Source organism: Vidua chalybeata, chromosome 5, assembly GCF_026979565.1.
Source record: "Vidua chalybeata isolate OUT-0048 chromosome 5, bVidCha1 merged haplotype, whole genome shotgun sequence".
NCBI classification, from domain to species: domain Eukaryota; kingdom Metazoa; phylum Chordata; class Aves; order Passeriformes; family Viduidae; genus Vidua; species Vidua chalybeata.
Genome location: NC_071534.1, coordinates 26,163,936 through 26,178,448, shown reverse-complemented (window position 1 = coordinate 26,178,448; position 14,513 = coordinate 26,163,936). Strand labels below are relative to the sequence as shown.

The window sequence follows — 14,513 nt, the reverse complement described above, 5'->3', positions numbered from 1 at the left end:
GTAGGCCTAGACCTTTGCAGACTGACAGTAAGCCAAAGGGAAAGAGGAAATAGTGGTTATAACACCACATTATCCTTCCTGAAAGACCCGTAAGGGCTCCCGTCACATTTACAGGAAAAGGATACACATTTGAAAACAGCTCTTAAGAGACAGATCAGAGAATGATCAGAGAAAAAGTCACCTACATCCACATGTAAATTCTTCTCAGGATACAGCAAAATGGTATTTAAGGAGTGGGAGGAAAGGTGTGATTCCCATCCTTTTTGTTGATTATTAAATGCTAGAGGGAAAAGGGCAGTTTTCATCTTGCTCATAAAGCAGATAAGGAGCCAATAGAATTTTTAAAAAACAAGTATTCTTTGTACCCCCCACCCCCCCAAAAAAGCAGATGCCCACGGTACTGAAATCAGGAGAACTGGGTAGAACTATTTGCATACATCTACTCCAAGCTTCTCTAGCAAATCTCAAACTCACTCTGACGGTAACTTCCTTCCCTCTCTTTAGCCTCAGAGGGCTTTCCAGAGAGAGAGACTGGCATGCTAAACCCAAACCTTCCACAGATCAGCTTCATCCATCTCTCTGTGAAAAACCTCATTCAGAAAATTTGCTATTTTATGTTAAGTGTTAGGGTTTGGTATGCCTTTTGACTGAACTTATCCCAAGCTCAATTTTTCTCAGAACTGAAAAATGCACTCAGAAGTAAAGCAGTATTTTCAATAGTATTCTTTAAAACTCATATACAAGCATAAATGGAAAAAATTCAAACCTTTCACTGGATGGTGCAATAAAAGGTTGTTTTTTTGGTTTTTTTTTTTTTTTAATTCTGGAAGCCAATTCTGTACATTAAGTGTAGCATAAGCATCAGTTAAATGGATTATTGCAACATTATACGTGAAAAGCTGGGTATAAGTCACAAGTGTATACCTACTTCCTAAAACAAGGATATAAATCTTATGCAGGATATAAATCTGAGAGGCAATGTTTTCTCATAGATATGTCCTGCAGAAACCCTGTATCTATGAACAGAGCTCAGTGAATCTGGCAAACGAGCCAGGAACTGAAACCACTTACAAACATCAGAAAACTGATTTGCTTTTAACAAAGTCCCGAGCTGGTGAAAGCAGCAGCAAAACAAGCCAAAAGCAGTGGGGTTATTGGTGTGGCAGATGTATCAGGCAGTCAGTTCAGGAGACTTCAAGCTCATTTACTCCAAATAGGAGGAAAAAGCCACCAGAGCATTCCAGCTGTATTGCATCACAAGGCAGCTGATGTTCACCGGTTTATTTTGCCTCAGACTAAAAAGTTTAACTCTTGGTGTCTCTGGACACAAACACACCCCAAGTCTTGAAAAGATTAAAGTTTGCCAGAAGCATCCCAGTCAGCCTTACCTGATTCAGAAGACATTGTTTGCAAATGTAATCCAGTACCACTGCACGAGGAACTGATTTTGCAATGGTAATAACGCTACGAGAGCCTCACATTTATCCCATTTACAAGCCCTACAAGTTGCCAGAAAGGACTTCTCCCCAGATGCTCGATTTGTGCTCACAGTTCACATGCTGGGTCTCAGTCACACGATGCTCCTCCTCTCAGAGGGCAAGGCCGTGCTGAGAGGAGAGGCGTAAGCAACGCAAATCAGTCTGCTTAGAGAAGAGAGTGAAGTCTGTTCACAAGGAAAGAGGAAAAACAAAGAAATCAGCTTATGTAACATGCAAACTGCTGGAGAAAGAAGGAGGAGGAGGAGAAGGAGGGACTACTGTAAGTTATTTTGTCTAATACTTCAGCCACTATGAAAGTTTTGTCACTATTCATTGCATTGCAATGAAATTAAAGCAGTATCAAGGTTAAGAACAAGTTAGTACATTTTTCTGTTTGGTGCTTTGTTTTCTCTATATTGCGTGGTGCAAATTTCAAATCATCTTCTAAATTTCCTAATCTCTCTTTAAATTTATGCCTAGAATTAAGTATACAGGACACACAGGATATCACTGATCAAAAGAATCTACATTAAAGAATTGTTATGAAAACCTTTGTTTATTTGGCATTGATTAGAATAATTTTAAATCAATTTTTAAATGACATAAACTACATATCATGCTCCAGGGCACAACACAAAGACATTAGAGTGAATTATTAACCGAGGAAATACACAGTTTCAAAAAGCAAAAGGAATAACTGGAAAGGGAAGTTAGACCGAGTAACTTTCTTTTATTGTTCAGAGCTCCCATACCATGTGATCTCCAGCTGGCACACATTCATCTCAGCAGGAGAAAAAACCTGGGATTTAAGTCCTGTCAATTCTGATAATATGAATCAGAATATAGCAGCTAGCTGAGGTCATTTTCAACCTCTGTACTGGTCCAAACCACAGCTCCCTGCAGCCCCTTCCATCTCCAGCAGCTCACAATCCCCATGCTCACAACACTGCAGAGCTGCTTGGAGGGGTGAGCACCAAGGGTTACCAGGGAACACACTTGCAAAACAATCCATGAGAATCTGTTTGTCATTGAGGGGACAGCCCTCTGGGCAGCTAATTGTTTCCTTTCTATTACAAATGTTGTACGGCAGAGGTGCATTGCCAAAAACAGCGAAAAAACAACTTTCCTCCAGTTATTTCAATATTTTGGTGCCTTATTCATCTTGAGATGAACAGGTGCAAGCTCCACACATATAGATTTGAAACCTAAATGGAACACATTTTTAGCACCTTGGCCAAGATTTACCAGTTTTCTTTCTCTTTTGCGTATTTAAACTGCTGAGCTAGGAAGTTGCATTTCCTCATCCCTGATACTCTTAGCAAGTAATCCCAGGCTCCTTAAAGACACATACAAATTTTATTCACCTGGGTCATCAGTGTACCATTAAAATAAAAAATAGCATTAACTGAGTTTCATAATCTGACCAAGAAAACTCCAATGCATAAGTTATATTTGTATTTTGAAAGTTCACCTCCAGGAGTTCAAAGCCTGCCCCTGTTGCTTGGGCTTGCACATGAAGTGCCTTTATAACAGAACACCTTATTGCTCCACAAAAGCCTTTGTTGAGAAGATAAATTTTCTGCTCAGTTTCCCACATTTGGAACAAATCACTTTCCCCAGGAGTCTGGGCTATCCATCTGCTGGTGAGGGCTTTGCCAGCCTTTCTTCAGCCAGGTCTACTCTCCCCCACCCAGGAAAACCACTGATAATGCCTGTCATACAAGTACATGCCGGATTTTAAATTCAGATTGGGTCAGCAATATAGGTTTCAATATTGACACAAACAATATAGTAAGTTAGAAAACTATAAGACAAATGGCTGCAAAAGAAGCAATTATTTTAGATAAGGAGCTACATAAATTGTTACTGACCACTGGAAGCAAAGAGAAGATAAGGAGTCACACAAGGAAAAGCAGGAGCCAGACATGGAGAGTCACTGCAGCTCTGCTACCACTGGGAAAGAAGAAAATTTACAAACATGAAAGAAACCAGGGATCCTATTTCACTTCCAGAAGTAGCAACATTTGAACAGGTATAAAGAAGTCACCACTGCCCATTTTTGAAATACGTATTTAACACCTCCTTTTTTTTAAAAAAAGTAATGTATTAATTGCTCCATATCTATTTGATTAGCCAGCAGATAAGGGGATTTGGAAGAGATTAAACTGCTAGAAGGGGAATATCTCATTAACCTATTACCCTGGTTTCACAAGTGTTCTATGACCAACTTTGCTTTCTCTAAAATCAGAAACATGTGAATTGCACAATGCAAGTATTACCTGCACACTCATCAACAAAAGGTGCAGCTATGTCTTCCCTGTCATCACAACATGCCTATGAACTTTAAAGAAAAGTTAATTTTAAAATAAGGCTCTTTTTATTCATTTTCTCTAAAAGGCAGATAAAGAGGCACAGAGAACAACTAGTTAAATAAAACAAACATTCCCATTAATGTGTCATAAAAGTCATAATACTAAGATAAGAAGTTGCCATCATTTAGCATATCCAGAATAACTACACAGACTAAACACAGCAAACCTTTAGTCCTTGCACAGCCGACTAGTTCTTTGAAACTATGTTCACCCAAATCAAAATTATTGGCTCATATGACCTCCTCACTCCAATAATTGAAAGTTTTCACAAACATCTCACAATAAATAGATGGCACTTACTTTTTATCCACCTCCAAGCACTTGGAACACAACCAAAGGAATACCAGCTTCTTGTCAGTACTTCCCCTATTTTGCAGGCAAGGGGACCCAAACTGTGTACATAACTCATTTGAATATTCTTAATGTGATGACATTGAGAAGGCAGTCACATGAGTACCGTTAGGAAACCTGGAAAGCTGAACTAAGTACTAAAGAGCTACATGAGCAGTTTGTCACTGTGACACACAACCCCCAAAACCAAATTGGCTCATGTGACAGTGAATCACAGTCCAGCACTCTGTGGCTGTCTTCTGCTCCTCCTTCCTGCAGACTCACTTCAGGCACAAAGTGTTTGAAAAGGTTTGCGGCGGATCATGCATCAGAACGTGATGCACAGTTTGTGTAAGCCAGTGATGGAGAGGGATTTTTGTCCCACCCAAAGGATCAGTAACCCATCTGCACCCTGACACAGAATTCAAAAGGCGAACTTCTGAATTTCAATATGGAAACACCTCCCAACTTTCTTTTTCCATGTGAGAGATCTACAGACATCTCAGTGAGTCCAAGAGAGGAAGGCCCCTTTCACAGGGCTCCCATAAAGCAGTTCTGGTTGACTCACACTGATCTCCTTTCTCTTTTCCATTACACCCCAGTACTTGAAAATCACAGGATTTGGGGCATGGGCAGAAATGAAAGCATGCTTTGTCCTCATCCCCAAAGAGTTCCTGAGGTGCTGTTAAGAGCCCCACTAACAGAGGCCAGGCATTTTCTGCAGAGAGGTTTGATTTGGCTCCCAGCTATTCTTAGGGAAATGGGATCGGCTATGGGATACCACACAGCCATGTCCCAAAGTGACCCTCACTTCTGTCAGACCTTCCACATGCTGTCCTTTTTATGACTCATGGCACAGGCTAAAACCAGTAACAAGTGATTTTGTGCAGAAGCCTGGATGGCTTAAACAAATATATTAAAAAAAAACCCAACTCATCTAAAACTGCTGTTTTTTTACAGTGCACCCTTCAAGCCTTGCCCCAGTAGCATGTAAGGAAGGAAGAAATAGCCATATCACAACCCAAGATTTGTAGGCATATAATGAATCAAAGGATGGGGAGAAATTTTATATTAAGGAAGTGAGCTACAGAGATTAGTGATTCCCAGGAAAAGGAGGAGATAAAATCCACACAAGTGGGCTAGGTAAGGAGGATGTTTAAGAATGGGTATTCAGGACTACTGCAAAAAGGAAGAGCAACAATATATTTTAAAAAATGGGCAGCTAACCCTCAACAAAGTGAGAAACACTAAGAGACACTGGATCTGCAGTCCAACAGAAACACATTTGTTTAAAGGACACTTTCTCCTCCAAATTCTGAAAATCAGGAACATCTATCACTCTCCTCCCTAGCTCTCCTGGTTCACATGCAAGGAGATTGTGACTTCATCACATTGCAGGAAAAGCAATCTCAAGGTAGATGTGATGAACAATTACCATGCCATAATTAGAAATAGCAGTATTTTTCCATCCTTTTCTTATTTCCTTCCAGCTCAGCTGTATTATGTGTCCCAAAGGGAAAGCCTGTGGTTATGCTCAAAGAACACACAACAGAAGTTCTTAGAAGAAAAGAACTTTTTGTCCTATGCTTGCACAGCATTTGTCACTGTAGCATCTTGTTGTCTGCAATTTAGTCAAGAGTAAGAGTAATGCAAGCAACTACAAAACCCTCCAAACAAATAATGAAATGGTTGCAATTCAATGAAATCAGAGAGTAGTATCAAAGATCATTGAGTGCCTTCTATTCTATTAGAGTTTACAAAAGAACCCATGGTAACTCTGTGTTAACTCTAACCATATAAAGCTGGGTTTCTATAGCTTAAAGTACCTTCTATACTTGAAAAAACACCCTAAAATCCAGGAATCTGTGGTTTATTTGTCAATTAATCTTCTTTAGTAAAGAAAGATTGGCAATTGTTTTAAGGATTTCTGGTTTTAGACATGAAAAGTGGTCAAAGGCTATTGACTCCATCAACTGGGTGTGGTTTGCCAATTCTTCTGTTAAAAAAATAGTTTTTATTTCTAAAATCTCCTTTCTATATATACAAACACTAAATATGTAAACTGCAAAATCGTGTTATGATTTAGGGAAGCAGACTCATTTTCCAGGTAACGTAGCTTTTGGTCACACACAAACACAAAAAGCACACGTGCATCCCACAAGAAAAGGCCATGACCCAACCCAGGAAGACCACCACAGAATTTAAGAACTGTCCTTAGATTCAGCAGTACAGTGAAAGGCTGAATTCCTAACTTTAAAGTTACCCTTCCACATTAAAAATCCAAACAGACTCACAAAACAAGATCAGATTGCAGTGACTGTGATTTCACTTCCATATAAAAATCAAATCAGAGCAGTGCTAGATACTAAAAATAAAGTACAAATTATTCTTGGTTTGAATTAATAAAACCTGCATGGAGGGTTCATAACAAACAGCAGAGTGGAATGCATCAATACACTTCTGGGCTAGATAGCACTACATAAAATATGATCGGGGAAAAAATTATTTAAAAACCAGTCAAATATTCTTTATCTTACAAGAAGCAGTAGGAAATGCTTGAGTAACCCACTGCAGAAGTCAAACACACAAGCCCCATGGCTTACAGCATCAGTTTATGGATCACCCATGTCATTTTGCAACTGTATTTTACAGTTGCAGAAAGCCATATTCACCATGAATTTGTTTAGTCTTTCCCTGAATCCCATTTACATTTCTTAAACAGAATGTGTGACAGTACAGGCATTTTTAACCTATTTCCCCTTAGCTCTGACTCCATGCTTTCTGAGGAGGAGAAACTTGAAAGCGCAAGACATTTTCCCTTTCAACTTCCTCCATCCTCCCAGTCACACTACAAAAAGTATCATATGAGCTTTCTCCAGAACATGTCAGTTCCTAAAAATCACAGAAACCTAGAATGATTTGGATGGAGACCATTCAGTCCCACCCTCCTGCATGGGCAAGGACATCTTTCACCAGATCAGTTTAAGGACAAAAAAAGTGTCACTATCTGGTCACAGTTCTTTCCTTCAGCCTCAAATATATCTACAGCTGTAGTCTCCTTACTTTGTCCTGTTAGGGCAAATATAATCTAGTATTTACAGGACAGTCAGCAAATCGGACCCTTTGCAGGGTTTTTTCTGCCCTGCCATTAATACAGAGAGCTGATTCTTTTTCCAGTCCACCCAGCCTTGTGTACCTCAACTGTCCTGAGAAAAGTGATCACAAGGAATTCAACAAACCAGTTTCATGCAAAAAGGGAAGGTAAAAATACAGACAGTGGTGACCCATAAGAGAATGTAGAAGTGTATTTTGGAGCAGTAAGGGTCAAAGGTCAGAGAGAGCTGTGACTGTTTTTATATAGTGAAGTTGTGCTGATAGTTAAATATAGCCTTTTAGACCACATCCGCACTAATGAAACTATAATTTCCTTTAAATTATTGCCATCCACACACCAGACCTCATCGGCCAGACAGTAATGACTTTTCATCATTTATTTCAACACAAAAACAATCAATAAGCTTTCCCCCCCAGTTCCTTTACTGCTATCTCTGAACTCTAAAAACATGGAATCAGAGAAGACGCCAGCTATAAAACAGACACAGCCAGGTTTCATTGTTGCCTTTCTTATGGAAGGAAACTCTAAAATTCCACCCGATTTTGTGATAAACGGGATTAAAGCAGTGCAAAGAAAATCTTAATCCATTAAAACATGATGAACAGACTAGAGTATCAAAGAGCACTAAGTAGATCACATCAGATTGAGAGGCTTTTCCCTCTCATCATGACTGTGTCCTGGGCATTGTTTTGCACTGAAAATGTTTAGTATCAGATTGAGGGAATATCACACTTCTGCTCACACAAAGCTGAGGACACTCCATGGAAGACATATATAGACAAAAAAACCACCTCAGCTGCTAACTGAAGTTTTGGTCCTGTGTTAAGTAGCAACTAAAAATGCATTCTACAGTTTTCAGAATTTTTCAACAGTGGGAAAATTTTGGAGTATTTTCAGGCAAACTAGAGAAACACCAGGAATAAGACCAGTAAAATCAATGACAAACTTGGAAAATTTAATTTAGAAAGACTGTATTTTAAAATCAATCAAATCAGTTTTATAAACACATACAAACACACACAAATGTTTCGTCTCTTACGACCTAACCAGGCCCAGCTTGCAGAGCAATTGGGCAAAATTTGTGGGCAAGGCTCTTCATCTACCGTGTTCCAGACTAAGATTTTAAAATTAACATTTTTCCCAAGATAACAGGATGCTAGCAGACAACAGAGGGGTGCAGCAGTGCTGACTTCACTGAGGGCAAACAGGGCTCACACTGCTAACTGTGAGTATTGCATCGTATTAGGTTTTAGCTGTTGTGTTTCAGGCAAAGCTCAGGCAAAGCTGTAATTCCATCCCTGAGCCTTTGAATTTATTTTGACTTATAGCAGCTATCTTTAAGAGTGTTTGTAGCAGCTTCCACAGTTGAAACTGACTTACAGAAATCTTGACAAGCCAAGGGACTAAAACACTTGCCAGTTACATTCTAGTGGGTGGCCAAGTCATAACAGCAACATAAGGCTCCAAGCAATGGCGTGAACAAGATCTACTGAAGAGAACAGACATCAAAATTAGCCTTGGAAACTGCTGTGACACATAGAGCTGCCAGAGAACTATTTCAGCTGTAGAGAAAAGTGGCACAGGATCTTTAAAGAAAGGCAACAGGTAATCTTACATAACCTGTGAAGCCTTTCGATGTTTTAGAGAGCTGAACACTAGTCAACCACACCAAACAAGTAAAATGAGCATAAATTATTTATTCTCTGTCTCAATCTCAATGTAACTGCTACAAGCATGGTATAGGAAGCTATAAAAGTATTTTGAATCACAAAAAGCCATATCATGCTTTCACTCATCTTCCTGAGCATCAGTGACCTCCTTAAGAAAGGAAGGAGAATAAAAAAAATAAAAGAAATATTAGCTTCTGTAGAAAATAGGACAGCAGTGTAGGAGAGCACAAAGGATGTCAATACTGAGAAAGAGATAAGATGAAGAAAAATTCCAGGTAAGAAGTTCAAGTCCTGCCCTGCAGGAATGACTCATTAAAGAATCAAGTTGTTCTTTGAAGTATTATTACAATCTTTTGAGTTAATTTTCCCTCTACTATTCAAACAGCAGCTATGTTCAACACCTCTCCAGGAAATACACCACACCACCCATGGCACTACTTCATGACTTCAAAACAAAACCCTTGGTTGTAGAAAAGTCTGCAATTCAGGTCTTCTGCAGCCTCAATCCTCAGTTCATGAGCCTTTGCTGAAAAGGTTTGCATAAATCTTTGTTTCAATATTAGCTAGAAATTTTTTTAAAATATATTCAGAACTATAAACCACACCAGCACCTAGCTGAGCAGGTAAACATGGATTTTGTTTTGGTTTTTGGTAAGTGTTACTACAAGTAGAAGTGGAACAGACAAGTTACAACACTGTTTAATATCAGGTTTAGCTGCACCTACACCCTTGTCATGAAGGTAAAGTATATCTGTGGTAGTGAGAAAACCACAACAAACAAGTACAATCTGAAGAAGGCACAAGCCAGAAAATGTCTAGACAGGCAAGAAGAACTACACAAAAACTTGCCATGAAGGTTCCTCTAAAGATTAGCAGCTGGAAAGCACTTCTACTTGAAAAAACACTTCTGCTAGCCATCTGTCAGGACTAGAAGGCTATCCTCCCCTCAATTCAAAATCTGGCTGCCCTGGGTTACCATTCATCTGAAGCACTGAAGACTGGCTTGAGCCCAGAAAGCATCATCCTGATAGCAGATTTCATGTCTCAAAGTGCCTGCTTGAGTTTTCTCCTGACAGGGATCTAATGACACAATGAGTTCAATCTTTCTAGTTCAGTTTCTGAAGCACAGTGTAACACTGACTTTTCATCATTTAGCAGAGTTTAAAGTTCTCTTTAAAGTTTGCTTCCCATAGCCATAAGAGTCTGTGATTTGCAGTAGGCCAGAAGAAAAGCCTGCTGATCACCTAAATGGCAGGTAAGTTATAAGGCTACCAGTGACTGAGGGTGGCAGTGGGGAAATCCCACACAAAAACCCCTCAGTGATCAAATGGCTCTTTCCAGTCCTGAGCTCTATGTTCCCAAATGCACTGAAGGACTTATTTTGTTGAGATAGTCATCAAAAAGTAAACAATTCCCATGGCTCTTATAAGTCCAAGTTGTATTTTTATACTTAAAATGAACAGCTAATTATATAGTAAGAGCAACTGGATGAACTGGGAAAAAAAAAGAAAAAGAAATAATTCCCCTTCAAGATATTCTGTTGCTGGCATGCAGTCATTTCTTCCCATCCTGTTCTTTTTCCAACTCTGAATAACAATTACTTGGGAGGAATATTTTCTAAAACTTCGCAGAACGCCTCTGAGTCTTCAGGTTCTTCAATTAGACACCTTAATGAGGTGGAACCACAAGGAAGGACAGAAGTACTTCTGTACTAAATGCAAGCCCCTCTGGAAAAGACTAAAAAAACCTACCACAATTCACAAAAATAATTCATCTGCCAGTCTCTCCCATTTAGTTACTCACCATCTCACGGCAGAGGTTTAGGATGGTGATCAGCTTTAGAACAAATTCAACCAATTGGATGTTTTCTAAAATCTGGTACAGTGCTTTCCAGCATCATGGGAAAAAGAAGTGTTAATGCCTGAATTTTGACCCCACCCACAGAAAGCATAAAAAGGCACTAGCAATTTTAAGTGACTAAGGCCCAGCAAACAGACCAACAGCTGCAGTGCCTGTGTCAGCAGGTTTATCCTCCCACATCCAGAGGCTGCAGAACTCCATTATTCCATGGGACTTGCAAAGAGAACAGTTTGTAAACAGGCACTAGGACTTTCCAAAACAGCTGGCCCTTCAGAGGGAGCTGCAGGCTTTAACCTTGAATCAGCCATGCTGCTGTTAGGAGACAATCAGGAGCCTGAGCTTTTTTTGTTTTTTGTTTTAATATTCACGATACATGAGTAAATGGCAAAAACAAAGAATATTGAAAATGAAGCATGTTTAAAACCTCCACCAAGCAGCAGCCCGAACACAATGTCATGTCAAGCAGCATTCCACAGTCATGTGTCAAGTCAAAAGCAGAAAGACTTGTCTGTTTGAAGAAAACAATTGTGATCGTTTATGCACTTTCCTATATATTGACTCAGGATTTTACCATTTAATGACAAGTTTCCTGAAAGCTTAGTGAGCGCAGACACTATAAACAAGACTATTATGAGCTCATTATATACTAGGTTGCATTTCTAGACACTATTTAGTTAAGTGCTCATTCAAAATGCCCTTTTATTGTGAGATGATGTACCTAAGTTTAGCTTACCCACTTAAAATTACCCAAACCAAATCACTATTCAGTATGACCCATTGACTCTGCTGGCCCCTAAAGCCTGTATTCTAGACTAAATCTCCTTCAAGAGATCATGTAGCAGATTACATTGACAATCATTTATTTGCATTGAGCATAAATATCAGAGCCACTTGTAATAATCTACCTAAGACTAAAAACAAAAAACAAAAGCCTTTAAAAAAATCATTAGTTTCCACCAGACATTTAACAGTTCCTCTCTTACATGGAAATGGGATGTCTACTATGAAAGGCCAGATGCTCAAATGGATTAAACAGCGTCTAGCCTTTAAATCCTGCATTCACAAATCAACACTGACCTAGTGACCTAAAGTAAAATTTAATAATTAAAAAAACATCCAACAGACACATATAGACCAACCAAGACAGAAATTAAAAAAAAATTGTTTGCCTAAGACTGCTTGGACATTTACATGGTGCTCATGAGAATATAAGAGCTGGAGAGTGCAGAATGTGCAGTCCCCTATTTATCCTTGACACAGGTATAGCAGAGGCAGTGGGAAAACAGGCTCCTCAGCACAGCCCCAGTTAGCAATCAGGAGAAATCACCTCTGGAAAGGGTACACAAGCCATTACCTTCCTGCCCTTAGGATAGTTGCTGTCTCTGAAGACTTGCCAGCAAGACAGTAATTCACACGCAGTGACAGTGAATCCTGTGGGCAGCAGCTGCCTTCCTTGAAACAGAGCAGGGAAGAGAAACACATCCCACAGCAGCATAACCTTGGGAGGGTTGCCTTTCACTCCAGGCAGGTCCAAGATAACACCTGAAGGGTGAAAGTCTAATCTCTTTCCAAGCACAAAAGCCAATCTGCCCCTTTCCTCCTGATAATGCAATTACAGACTTGGCACTTGCACGTGTGAACAAGTCCACTGCAGCTCATTAAGAGCAAGTTTTGCATAAATCACCAACTTCAAAGTCAATGCAATATTTAAATTCTGGGTAAGGAAGGGAATTTTTAAAAAGGGTTTTTTTTTAAATTACAAGTCGATACACCTTTTATTAAGGGTGGTCACCCAATTTTGCCAACATGAGAGTGTTACATGATGTCTGAAAGGACTTCAGGCACATATACCCACAAGCACAAGAGAAGCTCATTCACCACAAACAGTTAAAGTACTCAAAGAAATAAAAACCCTTTCAACCTCCCACACACACTTTTGTTAGGCACCAAGACTTGAAAAGCATCTTGTAGGTTAAAAATTTATCTTCATTAAATATGTTGCAATCATGACTTATTAACTCTATCAGTAACTTTCCGTCCAGACTCCAAAGCCCTGACATTTTCAGTGCATAAAAGCAGAGGACAGGGCGGTTGAATTAGCACTGACACAGTTTTAATTAAAAGCCTCTAGTAGTGTTCTCCCCTGCACCAAATAAAAATGGCAGTTCTGGCAAGAGGGATGCAGCATAAGACCTTTATTTGAAAAGGGAAAGCACATATGTGACTAAAAACATCTGCTGAAGCAAAATTTTGTGGTTTTGGGGTGCTAAATTTTAACATCCCTCGTTTAAGTCAGCAATTTGAGTTGCACTAAAATGTTCACCATGCATATATTATGAAAAAAAAAACAATGCTCCTAGCTCCTGCAACACAGCAAAAAAAGTATTTTATAGGACTAGAAAACCTTACAAGGGTATACCTTTAATTTTATTTTCCCCTTTATATTAAATCCTGCCATCAAAACAGTCACAATATTTGCAGAGAATCCCAAAAACTCATGTCAAGTCTTTATACAACTAAGCTCTATAAGAGAAATAGTCCAAAATGTTTGGTCAGTTGGTGAGTTAGAAAGAGAGAGAGAGGGTGGGAACGAGGAGTGGAAAACCTGCTCCTGCATTCTGCCTCCCTTAAGCTGCTTCCTCTGGGCAAACTGCATAAAACACCCTAAACATCCATTGTATCACCAGCTCTGCTCGAACATTTCCCCCTCGTCTCACCCTTCATGGCAGTATGAAAACCAAACACGTATCACATCCAAAATGAAATCACTCAGACAAAAAGCAACCAGCGTGAAAAGACATGTAAATCAAACAGATCTGGCAGCAAACAGCATTTCATAAAGACGAGAGATATGGATTGCTCCATTTGTGTCAGTTCGGCCAGTTATTATTCTGACTTACTACTTTAACTACCCCAGATTAAACTGCTTGAACTGCAACAGACAAACGAAGATCCTTAAAATACAATCCCCCCACACCCTCCTAACAATAAAGCATTATTTCTGTGGTGCTAGCATCCTCAAATCTTTAAGCCACTACATCAATTAAAAATTACCTACATACAAAATGAATTTAGCACCAACCTTGCAAAAAGCTTGCTCCTCTTGGCTAGAAATCATTAACAGTTTTGGTAAAATCCTTTTACGTGCTCCTCCAGCTAGCTAATTCCAGCCTTCCATTAACGCACTCCATTGCAGATAATTGCCGACAGCACACGCTCCCCTGCTTTTGCTGGTTCCCAACCCAGCGAGGATAATCACATTCCAGCAGGGAGTGAACAGATGGCAGCCTCCATGGTAACCAGTCCTCCCCAGCTAGTGGTAGCACTGGGAGACTCCCGGGGATCGGGGCAACAAGCGCTCTTTGTGCTCCAGCTTCCCAAAGCCTGAGCGCAGGCAGAGCCGGCTCTAGGGCTGACTGGGCATGCCTGGCAGGTGTCGCAGGCAGGCACGACACCTGAACAAAAGCTGGCAACCAGGTTTAACCTTGACACTGCCTGTTCCTGTGGTGTGCAGGGGGTCAAACACCTGCTGAGATGGAGGTGAAGCTAAGAGGGAGTTCTAGTTGCTATTAAAGCAGGGAAATTAGCTGGGATCTGTTTTTCCCCCTGACAAAATGATTTTCTGAAGGCAGGCTTATTTCCCCTGAATGGGTTTGATTTCAGCACGATTGGAAACGTTTGCTGCCTG

The 14,513-nt window shown here is 39.9% G+C and overlaps 1 protein-coding gene across 1 annotated transcript in view; it reads right to left on the bottom strand.

The window, feature by feature from the left end:
• Window positions 1–13,924, bottom strand: part of FGD4 (FYVE, RhoGEF and PH domain containing 4) — a 61,641-nt gene extending 47,717 nt beyond the window's left edge. Inside the window, exon 1 of the mRNA XM_053944069.1 lies at window positions 13,908–13,924. The gene's annotated coding sequence lies outside the window, so the exon portion shown is untranslated. The remainder of the gene's footprint in view (window positions 1–13,907) is intronic.
• Between the last annotated feature and the right edge of the window lie 589 nt (window positions 13,925–14,513).